General features: G+C 38.2%; 1 protein-coding gene across 20 annotated transcripts in view; it reads left to right on the top strand.

Annotated features, from left to right (window-relative positions):
- COBLL1 (cordon-bleu WH2 repeat protein like 1) overlaps nucleotides 1–15978 on the top strand; it is a 98882-nt gene that overhangs the window by 25038 nt on the left and 57866 nt on the right. The window contains exon 1 of one of the 20 annotated variants that reach the window (XM_054830163.1): nucleotides 11186–11283. The exons of the other annotated variants lie outside the window; for them this stretch is intronic. The gene's annotated coding sequence lies outside the window, so the exon portion shown is untranslated. Of the gene's footprint in view, nucleotides 1–11185; nucleotides 11284–15978 lie in introns of those variants that run through there. 20 annotated transcript variants of the gene reach the window in all.

Below are 15978 nucleotides of genomic sequence, written 5' to 3'. Positions count from 1 at the left end.
GGAACAACTTCATTGTACTTTACATCTAGTTTTTTGTTAAGTGGATGATTTTCAAGTGACTCAAATGTAAGCATGGACAATTCCGATTACTCTTTCTTAAAACAGAATATTGAAATGTACACCTGCATGTACATTCCTGTGTATCACAGGTCCTGGCTTGAGTCCTTCCCTTTTGGCTATTAAAATATCTCACTTCATACCTTAGATCACAAAAAGGCTGCAGTTTTATTTTAAGAAAATAAATTTAAAAAAACTTGTATACCATGTGATTCAAGTTGTGGTAAGACTTCAGCACTGTGAATAAAAGCCTGTTAGTGCCTGTAATGGCACTTCATTTCATTGGGAGAGAAAATCTGTGCTTGCTTCTGTGAAAGTGAAATTTGTGACTGAGCCATATGACCTTCCATATCTTTTAAATAGATACTTTTGTTTATATCTTTCTTTAAAATAAAATTTAAAAAATTGTCACATGAGCTCATTTATAAAACTTTCTCTTTAGGAACCTTGATGAAAACATGCTTTTTTGGTTTCTACAAACAGTCCACAAGGGGAGGGGAAAACAAAAGAAAAACCCAAACAAAAACCTCATGTTGATACATGCTGGTCCTTCAGTTCTGGGAGATGCTGTGGCTAACTTGGACTGTTTGATGTTTGGTAGGAAAAAAATTTGCTGGAAATAGCCACCTACCATAACTGTTTGCTTTTCTGTTGAAGGCTTGCAAAGTTTACAGGGCTGAAGCATTACAGGACTGTAGTGTTTGCCTATGTTAAGTAGTAGATAATATCAGGTAAGCAGACCAAACATTCTGTGAGGCTTCTCACTACATAAGTAAATATTTTCCTTTTTCTCTTCCTTTCTCTTTCTTTTTTTTTTTTTTTTGTCTAGCAGAACTCAGCTTCATTAAACTGTGCTGTTGGCATTTCTTCTTTCCTCCTGCTTTCATTCATTTTGTTCTTTGCAAGTTTTTTCATTTTCTAGGATATCAGTATTTGTACTCCATACAAATACAAGTGTTCGAATAGTTATATCACCTCTTTTTAGATTTTTTTTCTGAGTAGGTAGAAAATCAAGCTGACAGTCCTACTCGTGAAACTTGGGGTGTTTTAACGTACAAAATTTTGTTAAGCATCTGTTTTGCACTATTGCGCAGAGGAGACAGGCTGCACAAGTGGTATTGCACTGTGTGATGAGCTGTACACCCATGCAATCTAGGGTGTTGTACCCAGTTTCTAGAATATCTGGTTTATCTAGTAGCAATTTCAAAGAGCCTATGAGCTACTGTTGGGGTAGTGCAAGGAGGGTTTCTACATTCAAGTGGGTGTTCCAGCAAAATATTAGAATGGGGGAAGATGAAGCATGAGCTCTGTCAACTTTTGTCAGTGTAAAATAATTCCCCCACCCCCCACATAATAGCTCATGGGAGGAGCATTTTTCTAGGATTATACTGTAGATTTTCTAAAAATAAAATAAAAAGGTAAATTCCCCAGTACTGTAACGTGTGTAATAGAGATCTAGTATGACTGGAGCACTTGCACTTCTGAATATTACTGTAGAATTATGGTTTGAAGCAGACAAAACCAAACTTGAGCCTTTTAAATTTTAAATCATAATGGCACCAATAGCACTTTCAGCGTGCTAACCTTTATGTTTGATCTTCTTGGAGATATTTTAAACTGTTTTGTTAATGGTACCATATTGTCTCTGCTATATCTAGAATGAAGTCTGTATTTTGGAAGGCATGCTTTCTTCTCTTTTTTTCAACTTTGTTGATTTGAGCTTTCTTCTTTTGAATGCTAGAGAGAATCCCCAAGCATGACTGCCCCTTCCAGAAGCTGGTATGGTACACTCCCAGTTTAGTTGTCCGTGATACTGATTCCAAAGATACATGTTTATCTGAATTAAGGAGCTTGTGCGTGTGCATATTAAGTAAGAAGGAACACTGTTTTTCTTCCTCATTCCTGTCGTGTGGGTAGCAGGGAACCTGAGGCATGTTCCTTCTCATGTGCTTTCTTTGCGACCATGGGCTTTTGCTCCCCAGACGACTTCTTACCCCTTTGGAGTGAAGGTCCTCCTGTAAATCGGTTTCAACTCCTGTAAAACAAACTCTGATCTGAATTATTTGATGTCAGTGTTGAAAGGGGAGGGCTTTTCATTACAAATTTTACTACTGATTCCACTGCAATTAACTGTTTAGTTTTTCCAATGTCTCATGTTTACTTCAGTTTGAGGAAGCACCTGAAACTTGCACAACAAAGTATAACTGTAGTATAATGTTTGCTTTTGTTTTTTCTATTTTTGTTTGCTTTTTTTTTCTATTTTGTTTGCTTTTGTTTTTTCTATTTTGTTTGCTTCTTTTTTTTTCTTTCTAAGTTATCGTCTGATAAGCACAGGTACTCAAAAGATTAAGACACCGCCACCAGATACGCAGTTCTGAAGAATTGAGTGAGTGCTGGATGAAGCAAACACAAGGTGTCCTTGCTTCACAAACTGTTTATCATTGAAACATTGCAATTATTTTTAATTTTTTTGTCTGGGGAGGAGAAGAGTGAGTGTTACTAAACTTGACCAGAGGTACAGGTTTTTAAAAACAGCATTATACTACATGTAAACATTCAGAAAAAGAAACTTATTCAACTTTTTATTAAAGCTACATCTAAATTCCTTACAGCAACAGTGCCATAAAAAGATCTGTTGAAGTACAGACTATTCTGTCAAGGAATGGATATGATTATAAAAACTTGTATGTGAAACTGGATCTGTAAGATTCTGAATTAAACCGTGGGATTTTCCAGAAGGACATCACTGTGGGAGCTTTATTTGGTCTGTCGTTTTTTCATTAGCTTTCTAGGCCTCTGGGAGTGATTTAAGGAAGCACAATAACTCTGTTTGGAGCTGTAATTCTCAGATCTCTAAAAACACTGCGGGTTTTTTTCAGTTGTTTGGTTTTGGGTACACGTGATTGTCGAATCCCATAGTGACATTTAGCGTTCCGGAAAGTCTTTGTTGTGCGTGGCTCCCGCTTCCGCTGGTTGAGGAAGATAATACTGTTTCAGTTTTCCTTAATGTTGTCTAAATAAATTGTGCAGGAACGGGAGGGCTCCAGAATCTTGCAGAATAGTCATAATAATAGTGTGTTTGTTAAATAATAAAGTGTTTGTTAGAAAATCCAAATTCTCTTTCCCCGTGGCTCTCTGTCATAAAGTGAGTTTGATGGTTTAAAGGATATTTTTAGCATTACAACTTTTAAATAATTGGATACTGTCTCTTTAACTGTGTAACTTCAGTCCCAAGTCAGGTTTTCCACATGATGTTCCTTCACGATGGCTTGGCAATAGCTATCCTCTTTCGAACTTCTAGCACTTCAAAAAGCGGTACGGCTGTTGCCGTTGGTCTTTGCCTGGTTGCTTGGTATGGTACTGCTGGTGTGGGTGTGCTGCATTCGCTCAGTGTAGATTTTTGTGATGGCAGTTACACACACACAAAAAAAAAAACCAAACCCAACATCAGCATTCGGTAATATTTTGGGAGTTGGTTCTGCCGAGCTACCGGTTTTCTTGTGCCATGGCAGCAAGCGCGGGTATCGGTTATCTGGGGATACGCCTGTACCACCCAGTGAAGGCATGGCTGGGGCGTGGGTATGGCCAGGCACTGCACCTTTAATCTTGCGGCGTAAGAAACACAGTAATGAAGGTGGAGTGTCATCAGTAACTAGTGTGTGGACTTTTAGCTGTGAATACCACATCCTTCACTGCTATTTTAATCATATTGTTTAACTTAGAGCTAGTGTTCTGCCTGTTTGTGTTGCAGCAGCAGCTTCATTTATGGAAATAACGTGTATACAAGTGATTATTTTTTTTTCTCTTTCTAGATCCCAGATTTAGTGATATCTTGATGTGCTACTAAGCATATGTTGTATTTCAAGCTTTTGTGGAGAATTATAAACCGGGATTAAGAAAAAAGGATATTTAAAAAAAAAAAATTATTTAAGCATTAACCAATGATCTTATGGTAACATTGTAGCAATAGACCAAGAGTTGTTGATCCTAGCTTTTCTGTGGAGTGCTTGGTGTAATGTGTATTTGAAGAATTCTGTAAGTGTAAACTGGTATCTCTAAAATAATAACAAACTGAAACTTCCCAGAGGCAGCTGAATTAGGCCTGTTCATGCCTTTCCTGCCTACACACTCTGCGAAATAAAGTAATACAGTTGTTTCACAAACAGAGGGAGGGTTATAAAGGTAGCTTTACTGCGACATTAAATCTGTCTTGAGAGCTTTCCCAGAAATATGAATATAGTAATTATATGATTAAACAATAAGGAAACTTTTTGGGTTGTGCACTTCCTCAGGCTATTAACCTAACCACTAATTAACCAACAGGAAATTCCAGACCTGAAAGTTTCATTATTGCTATACTAAACTGTGAAAATATAAGTGTGTTAATGAGGATTTCATATATAGCCATCTGTAGCTTGTTTTTAAATTGTGTCAAAGCAGGAGAAACATAATACACCATCTGTTACCTAGCCATATCAAGTCAACGTGAAAAATATTAGGGGGGAAAAAAATCCCCCAATTGTCTCATTTCTTATATTTTATTTGTGGCAACCGCTAGTGCCATGGCAGTGCCACCACTGTAGTAATGTGTCACCCCTTAAATAATGTATTTTGTTTAGTTTACAGTTTCTGTATTGTAACTTCAATATTCAGGGAGGAAGAGATGCTGACTTTCCGAAATAGTGATTTCTGGACAATTAATGACCCCTCAATTTCAGTGTCACATTCTCTCAAATATGTCTGAATCACCAAAACTCAGAAGCTGAGGATTGTCTTGCAATTTACAGTTCTTTTTGGTTTTAAGTAATTAAAAACTCCTGGATAACATCTATTAGTATTCTCTCTTTCTCTGAATAGTGAGCATGAATTGAAGCCTTTTGCTCTCATCAGATGCTGGGGGGTTTGCTGCTCCTTTTACCTTAACCCTTGTGTTCCTCTATAGAGCTTAATCCGTACAAAGTCTCCTAAGTCCCTTGATTTATGGTTCTCTTTGACCTTAAAAAGGAGGGAAGTTGTAATGTATTTCCGCACACTTACCACAAAATATTATGGATTCTTGATTGTCAGGTGTTCGTAGGCGTAATCCGGGTAGAGCCTTAGGTGAGAAGGTGGTGGTGGTCCCATGGAAAAAGTGACAAAAATTGCTCCAGGGAAGAGAATTGGCACAGAAGAAAATACTAAGGCAACTGTGGCGTAGCGAGGCGGATCCTTAGCAGCTGGGATGAAATGTGACTTAGTAAGGTCATAAAACGTGCTAATGTTTGCATATTACCTTTCATGCTGAGTAGAGAGAGGAGTGAGCTATGATGTGACAATAAGGATAAAAGGTTGTAATTGAGATAGAGAGGTGGCAGGGTCACTCAGCAGTTTAAGGGAAGTCACGCTGTGGACAGGCAGCCCCAAATATGGCCTTGTCCTTTTGTCCCCAAATGTTTTCTGAGTAGGCACTCTCTTTTTGTCCTGACTTTGCACAGCAGCTAGGACAGCTTTGGTGAGGGCTCTTAAGTACTACCTTAGTATTCAAGACAAACTATAAATTTGGTGGCTGCATTTAGGAACAAAATCTATTTCTCTGCAGACTGTGATGCAACAAACAGTTAGAATAAAATGAGGAACTCTTCAATATAGCAGTATACATAAAGTGTAAATGTTTTAATGCTGTACAAATATAAAAAGAATTTAAGTGCTGTGCTGATAAAACAGATTAGGAAAAGCCCGATCCTTCTGGGCTTTCAAAAGGCTTCTGCTAGTCTCTAACCTAAAGCTGTTTAGGACGACTAAACAAACATGGCATAAGACGGTAGACCTTGCATGGCTAAATAATTCATCCCAAAATAAGAACAGAGGTGTGGGAAGTGGCCTACTCTGAAGGTGAAGGGAGGCCACCTTGGAGTTCCACAGGGATCTGTGCTGGAACTCTTAGTTCAACATGTTAATAATTTAGAAAAGCAGCTGAATAGTGAGGTGGCAGTTTGGTGACAGTAAAAAGTTATTAAGTAATGAAGTATAAAAGTAATGAAGGGGAGATGTGGCTCTGAAGACTTGCAGAAGGATTTTACAAAAATACCTGGTTCATAAAATGAGATTAAATTCACTTTAGATAAATTTAATACAAATTAGTTTGCCATGTGTACTAGTAAAGGAATAGAAAAGAAAAGAGAAAACATGATTATGCCACTGTATAAATCTATAATGATAATACAGTGCACAGTTCTGGTCTCTGTCATCTCCTAAAAGATATAGTAGAACTGGAGAAGGTTCAGAGAGGATTGACAGGGATGGTGAAAGGTGTGATAATGGCTTTCATATAATGATGTGGTCTCTCGGCTCTCGTGCTCTTACGTTTACCATTTGTACATGTATCAATTTGTTGTGTTCTAACTGTTCCAAGTAAGTGAAAAGAGAACATGCAACAGAATTGTCTAATGATGCTGCATAAAATCCTTAAACCAAATGTTAAATAATGGAAAAATAATTAAGTTCCCCTTAATGTTGAGTGATTGTACAATCTATAATCAAATTTCCTTGTTGATGTGTGACTTGCATAAGAAAAACAAGTTCTTGGTCTGCTTCCAAGCCGTTTGGAAGCCTCTTGTCTATGCTCTCTTCTCCAGTTCTTTTTGATAGAAGAAAACTATTTGCCTTTCCCTGGAGACTTGACTGTGTTGATCCATCACAGATGAGATGTCATCTCAGTAGGTACAAAGCAACTGAAGAAATAGAGTATTTAATAAAGCAGGAATTTAATCTGGAAGAATGCCTATTCTTAGCCTAGTAATCCAGGTTTCCTGGTATTCTTGCTGCTTTCAGACTTTAGTTTCTCATGGATATTATTTTTAAAAAAATAATCATTACTATTTCAGGGTTAGATGAAATATCAGATAGTTTTAAGAAACAGTCTTTTGTTTATGAAAATAGAGACAATAGGTTCAAAGAGCTCCCAACTTCACAGATATGTCCCTACTGGGGATTTTAAAATAACAGATAATAATTCTGATATGCAGATAATTGATACACATCAGTTGAGTTCTGACAGGCTATTGGGCTTTTGGAGTTTTTTCTTTGTTTTTCCACCAATGCAGATATACTCAATGGTCTGGGTAGTCACAGCCAAGTGAATCTGAAGGTATTAAAGATCTAAAAATGAATATTGGGAAGCTTTTGTTTTAGTGCCCTCACTAGTACATGCAAGTCTTCATGTCCTTTTGGTCTTGGAAACAATTCTGTGGATTAAAGAGCATGAAACATCTGTACTAAAAATGTGGACAGGGACCTCTTTAGAAAGTGTTTTGTGTTTAGTGCTATAGTGTCATTGTATTTAGCAAAATTAGATTGTTTACTTCTTTTAAAGCCTACGTACAAGAAATAAAATAAATTCCATGTTTACGATCCATTCGCATGCATTCCCTTTTGCTGCTGATACTAGTCAGTTCATGTTTCCTTTTTAGGGAATGTTTGCTAATACAGCAATGCCAGGGTGAGTAATTTAAGTAGATGCTTTATGGAAAAATGAGAAGCATTTTTAAATTCTAATCCTAAAAAAATTCTAACAAAATATTTTAATTCCATTCCCTTAGATTTTTTTTTTTTCCCTAATGCCCTGTCTAACCTCTCCTCCCACCCCATCTTTTAAAATTCTCAACATTTTACCTTTCACATGTGTTCTAGGAACTTACAAAAAAAACCGCTAGTAGCCTATGCTGAGTGATAGTGGTAGGGGAAAAAAGTAAAAGTAACCTCTGTGAGACGCGGGGGAAATAGCCAGGTACGTACTTGTAGAAATGGAAACCTTCCCTTTCAGGTTGTCTGAAATGTTGGGCACTTGCTTATCGTGGTTGATAATATTAAATTCCATTGGTGACTACCTGAATGAAAACCACATGATTTAACAGGGATAAATTTACTGCTTAATATGTGAAAGCCGTAAGAAGGGAATTGCTAAGCAGATAAACAGTATGTACAATTTAGTACCGCTAGATACCCGTAGGACTAAAAAAACCAGATATGTTGTTACTGTGAATATTAATTGAATATTTCTAGCTACAGCCCCTAGACCCGGACAGTAATTAATGCCTCCAAGTGGAATTCCCAGATGTTTTGTCCTCTGTAGGACATTGTCTACTAGCCATAGGGAATGTGTTAGTATTTTAGACAACATTGATACCCTGTCTGCACTGAAACTTTTACTACTGGTCATCTAGTCCTGCAAGTCTGGCTGTGTCTGCATTATCGCTGTCCCCAGCTTTTCAAGCAATTGAAATTGCTTCAAGGATTTCTATTCTTTGTATTGTTAACTCTTGAAGTTTGGTTGCAGAGTGCAGTTGACTTGGAACACAACTGATTGATCTGATTGTTTCATTCAATCGTATACATTGAGTAAAACTGACTTAGAGTTCTGTTTTGTCTGACATAATGGGGGATGGATGCTGGTGATAGGACTTCTCAGGTACGATAGGCTAGATAAGGAATCATCAGTAATGTTGTTCACTCAGCACACATCACTCATGTAGATATTATCCTCTCACTGAAGTGGTACACAAGCCACTTCAAAACACTACGTGGCCTGATACAGGTCTAGAGCCAACGTTTACCAATGATAGGAACCTCCAGGATGTTGCCGTTGATGATAGTGCTTGACCAAAAGTTTGTTGACTGCATTCCTTCCCACTCCCTGGGCAGACTTCATTGTAAGCAGTCCTCACATGGCTGCACGTGGTAGGTTTGACTTTGGGAAGAGGTAACTGAATTGACAGTTGCTTTTCAGCAGCTTCTGGTTTTAATTGCCAATGACTTCAAACACTGCAAAGTTGGGTTCTGTTTTCCAGATAACATAAATATTGTACTTTTGTTTGTGAAACTGATTCGTCAAGATCTTAAGCTTCAATAATTTTGTAGGTAGTGCTGATGATCAAATTAACTGGATGTAAATGGGTATTTGCCTCTGCTGCCTAAGTATTTCACTACAATTTGCTCACCTGAACTGGTTAGTCGGGTATCTTACAGAGAAATAGGGAAAGCTCAAAAGCATGGAGGGAAGGAAGAGTCCTTATTCTAAAACTTCCCATTAAATTTGTCTTGCAAAAATAAAAGGGGCGTGGAAAACAGGATTGGGTTCTTTTTATGGTATAAAGCCACAGAAGACATAACAAAGCTACTTAATACTCTCTTTTGAATTGGCTGAAGTAGATATGTCAGGATTAATGGCTATACAAATCTCTAGATGTACTCTGTAGGCTGTTTGGTCAGGTGGTGGGATTATAAATAGGTAGGCTTACTGATGTCACCAGTAGCGGAAGGGAACAACAGTGAGCCTGCCATGCACACACACACTCCGTCTCTCCTACCTACGTATGCTATTGAAAGAAATTCACTTGATTTTGATGGAGAAGAAACACCCGTGTTATCTTGGAGGTAAGCAGAAAAGTAGTGTAATCGATTTGAGCTGTTCTTCCTTCTCCTTGTTTAGATGATCAGCAGAATGGCTTCCAAGTAGTACTTGTATTATCTTACTGGGGAGTGTCGTACTAACTATAATTTTGTTTGCTATACACAGATAAAACTTTGACCCACAGGACTGTTCTGGTTGGTGTAAATGGGAATTCTGGAAGTGTTTGTTGGTGTAAAGTGACAGTTATTTTGCAAGACTAAGGATGCAAATGTTGGAATTTGCACAGCATTTCCTTGCTTGTGTCATTGATCTTGTCCTAACACCTGCTGTGAGGAAAAATATTCACCAATAATTATATATCTGCAGCAACATTTAAGTCATTGCTCTTTGGGGGAAGGCAGAATTGAGGCGCAGGGCAGTACATAAATTGCCGGAACTCAAACATAGGCCTGTAAGAAGAATTAATGTCTGTTTCCTGTTTTCGGAGAAAGTATGTAGTTCTTCTAGTCCAAGGTACAAAAGCTTTTTTTCATCCCATTTCTGGCTCAAAGATGAGTGTCTGTAAAGACCTGTAAATCTATCCATGTGAATGAACTGCTGAAATTTCAGTGGTGCATTTCTGGGTATAGGAGCTGTTCCATATTTTATTTTAAGTTGATGACTGGGGCCTACAAGCTCAAATGAGGTTATTGAGATTATTTTAAATGAGGAATGTTGTTATTTCATGCAGACTGTAAGGCTTTTTTGACTTTGATTGTCTTTCATCTGATTTTGATTCAAAATTTTGTTTGGAAAAAACCCCACTTATTGTTTGTAATAATTTGTAAAAGTCAATGCCTTTAGTGTTTAATATAGAAGTGTCCTTGCTGTGTATTCTGTGTATTCCTTGAATATTATATATCATTTTCATTTATCATGGAAAACATTAAAACAATTTTGTAGTACCTAAATAGACTAAATACCTAAATAACCGCACAGTGCCAAGATGCATTTTGCTTACAGCAACAAAGAAAGAATTTAAGAAATCTCATTCAGTTGAACTTCTTGTAAGTCGATAAGCTTCTGGCACTGACCCGTATGTTAATATGTTAAAAACTCAGCAGTAAAAAATACTGTGTGTAAACTTGTGATAGTGAAAGTTGAAAAGGATGAGGGGGTGAATGCAGGAATGGAGTAGCTACAGCAAACTGTTCGTCAGCATAGTTGTATAGGAAAGTTTCTCTACGTTCCCCGGAGCTGACTGCTGCTGCTGATTCTAATCGCTATAAAGATCAGTAAGAAGTATGCTTCTCCTTTCCTAAAGAATTTTGTCCTACTTTATAGTTCATGCTGAAGTCCTGTACCCGTTTTCAGAAAGAACAGAGGCTTTCTCATGGAAATAATGGGTCATCCAAAATAGCTTCGGTGTTACCACCATCATGCAGGGAGCCAGCTTTCTTTGAAGAAATATCTTCTTCCTTCCTTGCCTGTTGCAAGAATGCAGTAAGAAATGGATCTAGGGGATTTTGAGTGTGCAGGAGAAAGCGGGGAAGAGGGCTAGTGATGGCTCTTGTATGTAGATGGGGAGGAACTAATAGCATTCATTTGGGGCTCTGAATTGCCAACCAATGAGGGAGTTAAAGTAGGAGACAGGGGAGGGAGCTTCTGCTGTCAGCAGCAGCGAAGGTGGCTATGAAAACTGCTGGTTGGACTTATGCTGTGAAGGGGGCTGGGATAGGACTTCTGGCTGTGCTTCATACCACCCGTCTCCCCTCACACAGTGCATAAGAGATCAGGCTCGGGCTCTAGCAGCAGCGCTGACGTTTGAGGAGGTACTAAATGCGACCCTGTGCCTGAAGGTAAGAGGGTTTCCCACTTTGCTTTCTGAGGAGGATGCAGGGAGGGGAGTAAGTGTTGAGGAAGAACCTGTGACAGATAAGCAGGAGAATCTGGTGGTAGGTAGGTACTCCAAGCATTTCTTCTTAGTTTTGCAAGGAGTGTTAGCCCAAGATGCTCAGTGCTTCTGTTCAGGGAACTAAAGCTACGTTGTTTGTACTTTGGGAGAAACCTCTTTATTGCATCCCAGCTTTCAGGATATTAACTGTCAAAATGTGTCTCTTGCAATCTAGTAAAGAAAACGCTTGTTTCAGTACAATTTCTTAGCCTGAACTTAACTTTTTTAACTTTTCATTTTCTTTCCTGTAATGAACTAGGGTGCCTTGTTTGATGACACAGTTGTCTGTGTAGGAACTCTGTCCGTTCTTCATGTGTCACATAGTATCTATGTGTGTATATATATATTTATGCTTCTTGCTCAGGACAGGAAACTTTCCCTGCTTCCTGTTCCCTTCCAATGCTTAATGTCATGTCTGTTCTCCAATTTACTAAACCCTCTTATTTCTTGGTTATGCAAATGCACAAAACATTTTGAAGTATTGCCAAACTATAGGTAGTTAAAGGACATAATTGCTCATAGAAGGTTCCTGGTGACTGAAGAGCTTTCTGCAAGGGAGAAAGCTTGTTCTGTTCCAAACACCTGCATGAAAACCAGAAATGAGCTGCCATGCTTTCCAAAGTTGCATCGCTGTGCTTGGCTCAATTATTCTTCCTGTATCTGTATCGTCGGCTGGGAAATGGGGCTGTCGCAGTTGAACCCAACCTTCTGTAGCAGGTAAAAGGAAAAGGGAGTAAACTTTGTCTTCCCTGTTGTTACTGCACAGCTTTCTAGCCTCTGTCCTGCGTTATTTTGTCTATCACCTACGCACACCTACACCCACATACCTATATTTGAGGCATGTGTGTATGTGAGGAAGAAGGGAAGGGTCCGTATTAGCCTCTTTCCTGGCCACTGTGATACTGAGTGGCTCTGCTTTTCTTTTTCTTTACCTTTCCCAACCTCTAAATCCATCCCGTGCCTGCCTCCAGTGTTACTTCGAAAACATGATTTTGAACAGGAGAGAAAAGCAGCAGCAGCAAAGCTCAAATAAATTGACAATTCTTACCTCTCTTGATGTTCAGAATAGCAGCTGAAAAAGCCATGAGCAGAGCTAGGTGTTTCATCTGCAGGCTTTGAACAGACTGTGGTGTTAGATCTGCTTTCATGACCAGGAGATAACGGCCAGAAGGGCAGATCCACGTTTTGCTCTATGTGAGAGCCCTTAATTGAACTTTTCTTACTGGTCATGGGAGAAAACCATCTGTAGGAGCATCCTTTTATAGCAGTTCTTGAAAAAGATTTGAGGGTTTGTTGCTAGTGGAGGTAACATACGTTTGCTTGAGTTTTAAGCATTTGTTAGATTTATTAGTGTATCAAAGGTTAAGCTCCCCCTTTCAGTTGAAGCTGCTCTTTGTTTTCTTTTCCTGTTTATTCAACCAGTTATAGATTACTCAGTTACTGTTACAGATTTACTGCTTTTTCATCCCTGCTCTCCTTCCTTTCTGTCAGGCTGTTTTCGTAACTGTAAATATTATAAAGGCTAAGTGAGTCATATGAAGTTTTAATAGCTTTGAATGTCATTCAATTTTTGTACTTGTTTTTTGTAGTAAATCTGGGTTTTTTCTTGCATTTGATACTTTGTGAAAAGGCTGCAAATAGGTGTAAGTATCTGCTTACTGCAGAGGTATGTTGCACATGGACATTCGAAGTTTGTATTTTTTGTATATATATTTACTTCAGACGTTTAAGTTCTTAACCTCCTTAGAAGTAACATCACTGGAACTAATTTTCCCCTACACCTTCTTTTTTTATTTGTTTTTGTTTGGTTGGTTTTGGTTTAGTGTTTTGGGTTTGGTTTGGTTTTGGGTTTTTTTTTTCAGGAGAAAAAGAAATACTTCTTTTGGCACAACAGAATGTGCTGTGAAGGACCTTTTGTATCAGAACACATTTCTATAATTCCTCAGTAATAATAATAAACTTTATGCCAATTTACAGCATAAAGTATTTTTTTATCCTCTGTTGCCTGCTAGGATTCTGAGCTCTTGGCTGTCTTCCTAACAGCGAGGCAATTCTTCTGCCCGGAGAGGAGCTAACTATGTTTTGTTGGATGGTGTAAGACAGCACTAAGTCAGTGGCGCTGTCTGCTCAGGAGTCGCTTGTGTTTTAAGTGAGCTTGAAAAGATCATTGTAGTAATACTTATGATTTGGCTTTGAATGGCAGTGAACGAGTCATTTTTCTAGAAAAGTTTTGAATTTGGACTTGACTTAATTATGTTACATAAGCTTATACTGGAGTTGGTGCCCTTTTAATGCTAAGAGGGGCACGATTACAAACATGCCCGTACCATTGAGATTTGTGTTTACATTGCCTCTGAATCCCCCCTTTTTCCTTGTAATAAGAGAAAACATTGCATGAATTATGGCTCGAACACAGGCTCTTCTTTTTTCAAGATTGCCACTGCCATGGGGACAGACAATCAGACAGGCAAGTGTGTTCCAAGTGGCCTGGAGGGAACTGGAGGATTCATTTGCCGCTTTCTCGCTTTTAGTGTGAACCAGATGTCCAAAGATTCCATTAAGCTTTCACCTTACTGTCATGGTTACCGTCCCAGTCCTGTGACTTATTTCTCTCTAGGATAAGACTTTTTTTAAAAAAAAAAAATTATTTTCTTCAGAGCTATGAGGCTAGTTAGGGGGGATTCCACACATCCCATTGACTAGGAAAAGCTTCTCTCTAGAAGGAGCTTTGAAAACATGTCTTGATTCCAGGGATGCCTCACTTTATTGATCCAATTTATTCCTGGGAAGAGAGTGGAAATGTAGCTATTTTAAAATTTTTTGCTTTCATTGTAGCAGTTAGCTGAATATAGGCATAAATAAGAGAACATCCACAGATGACTTGTTGTTTGCTGGGACCTCACTGAGTAAACCTGTAGAGATAATCTGCAAAGATCAGTTTGTTAGCAATCTTATCACCCATAACATTGCTACTGGCATGTGGGTTGGTATGTCAGTTGCACAACGCGGTTTTGTGTTGGGAGAGCTATTTACACAGTCCCTCCTTTCTAGTACCATCTTATTCTTATGTAATATTTTTAAAATACCAGTATTATTTGCAATGTTGATCTCCTTTCAGCCTTGGAAGTCTGTATAGAGAAGTGCACTGTGAAGTACCCCATTATCACAAAAGACGTACAAATTGTTCATGTTTGTTCCACTACCTGTAAATTGGATTTAAAATGTGTTTCTGAACTTTGGGTTTTTTGATACGTATTGAGCCACCTGCTAGACACAATATCCATACGATATAACCTCAGCATCTTCCCCAGATAACTAAGCGGATGAGTTTAGAACCTGAAAGCTCCTATTTCTCTATGGAGCAGGTACAGCAAATATTTTTCCTTTATTTTGTCCTACATGTATCATAAGCCTGGCTTGAAGGGATAACCTAAAAATGGACAGTGCTCGACTCTCATTGATCCATACCTTGATCTTAACATCCAGCCGGTGCTTTTATCATAGAAATCAAGAGATAGACTGTGTATCAAGCAGTGATATTGATCTAGAGATGAAAGCCTAGTATCAAGGCTGATAGGCACGTTAAATAGATGCCATGAGGCTGGTACAGCAAATACTTGGGCTGCTTAATGTTAAGGATGAATATTAGAATACTACAGTATGTTAAAACTACCTTAAAAATAACCTTTTTCGCAGCACTTCTGGCAATGCAAACCTTGCGTAGAAACCTGTGTGGCTGGTAAGAACTTAGTCAAGATGAATAGAATGTGACATTTCAACTAGTGAAACTCCAGTTAAAAATTATTATTTGAAGTTCCACCAGAAAGAGAGGTGCTTTTCATGAGTAACAGCAAACTGTTCTTTGAGCGTGATTTAGGTAGAAGTAGAGGTGATGGCAAGTTAGGGACTCAGTGGAAGTCTTCAGTTAAATGTTAAATGTTTTCAGGTTAATCTTCGTGTGAGAATGCCAGACGTGGTGAAGAAGCTCCATTAGGAATGAAATGAGAATAGTTCTTAGATCAATTTTATGGTTACAGTCCCATGTGGAGCTCTATTCTTACAAAACCTCAGCCGCAGACCTAAGTAGGAAGTTCAGACCTTCAGTTAGAGGGTGGGAAGAAGTGTTTCCACTTTAGAAACTGCTCATTATGGTCTGCTGATACTTTAAAAACAAAATTGTAAGTCTTCTAACATGCAGAACAAATCTTAGTGTTTTGGAATAGCTTTTCTGTCATGTACCAGAAGTTATCTGGTCTTAATTGTGATTAAGAAAGCTATATTGTTTTAAGACTTTCATTAAAAGATGAATGTGGAAAATGTATTACAGCATTAGACAAGAAAGCAATGTACTGCTGGAGGAGTCTCTTTTCTGTGGTCCAAATGCAGTTATGTGAAAACAGTAATCAATGTCCAGAGGAAGACACAATATTGTCAGTTTTGTGACTTTTTTTCTTTAGATTCTTGGCAAGCAGTGCTGGAATTGAAAGTAAAAGTTGAATGTGTCATTCAAGACTACCTTCAGTGTTTAATTTCCTTGCATAAGAAAAAATTTAGAGACTGTTTTATGTAAGAAGTGAGGAACAAAGAAGTTTGATGGTGT

This window comes from Grus americana, chromosome 6, assembly GCF_028858705.1.
Source record: "Grus americana isolate bGruAme1 chromosome 6, bGruAme1.mat, whole genome shotgun sequence".
Classification (NCBI taxonomy): domain Eukaryota; kingdom Metazoa; phylum Chordata; class Aves; order Gruiformes; family Gruidae; genus Grus; species Grus americana.
This window is presented reverse-complemented; position numbering and strand designations above follow the sequence as displayed.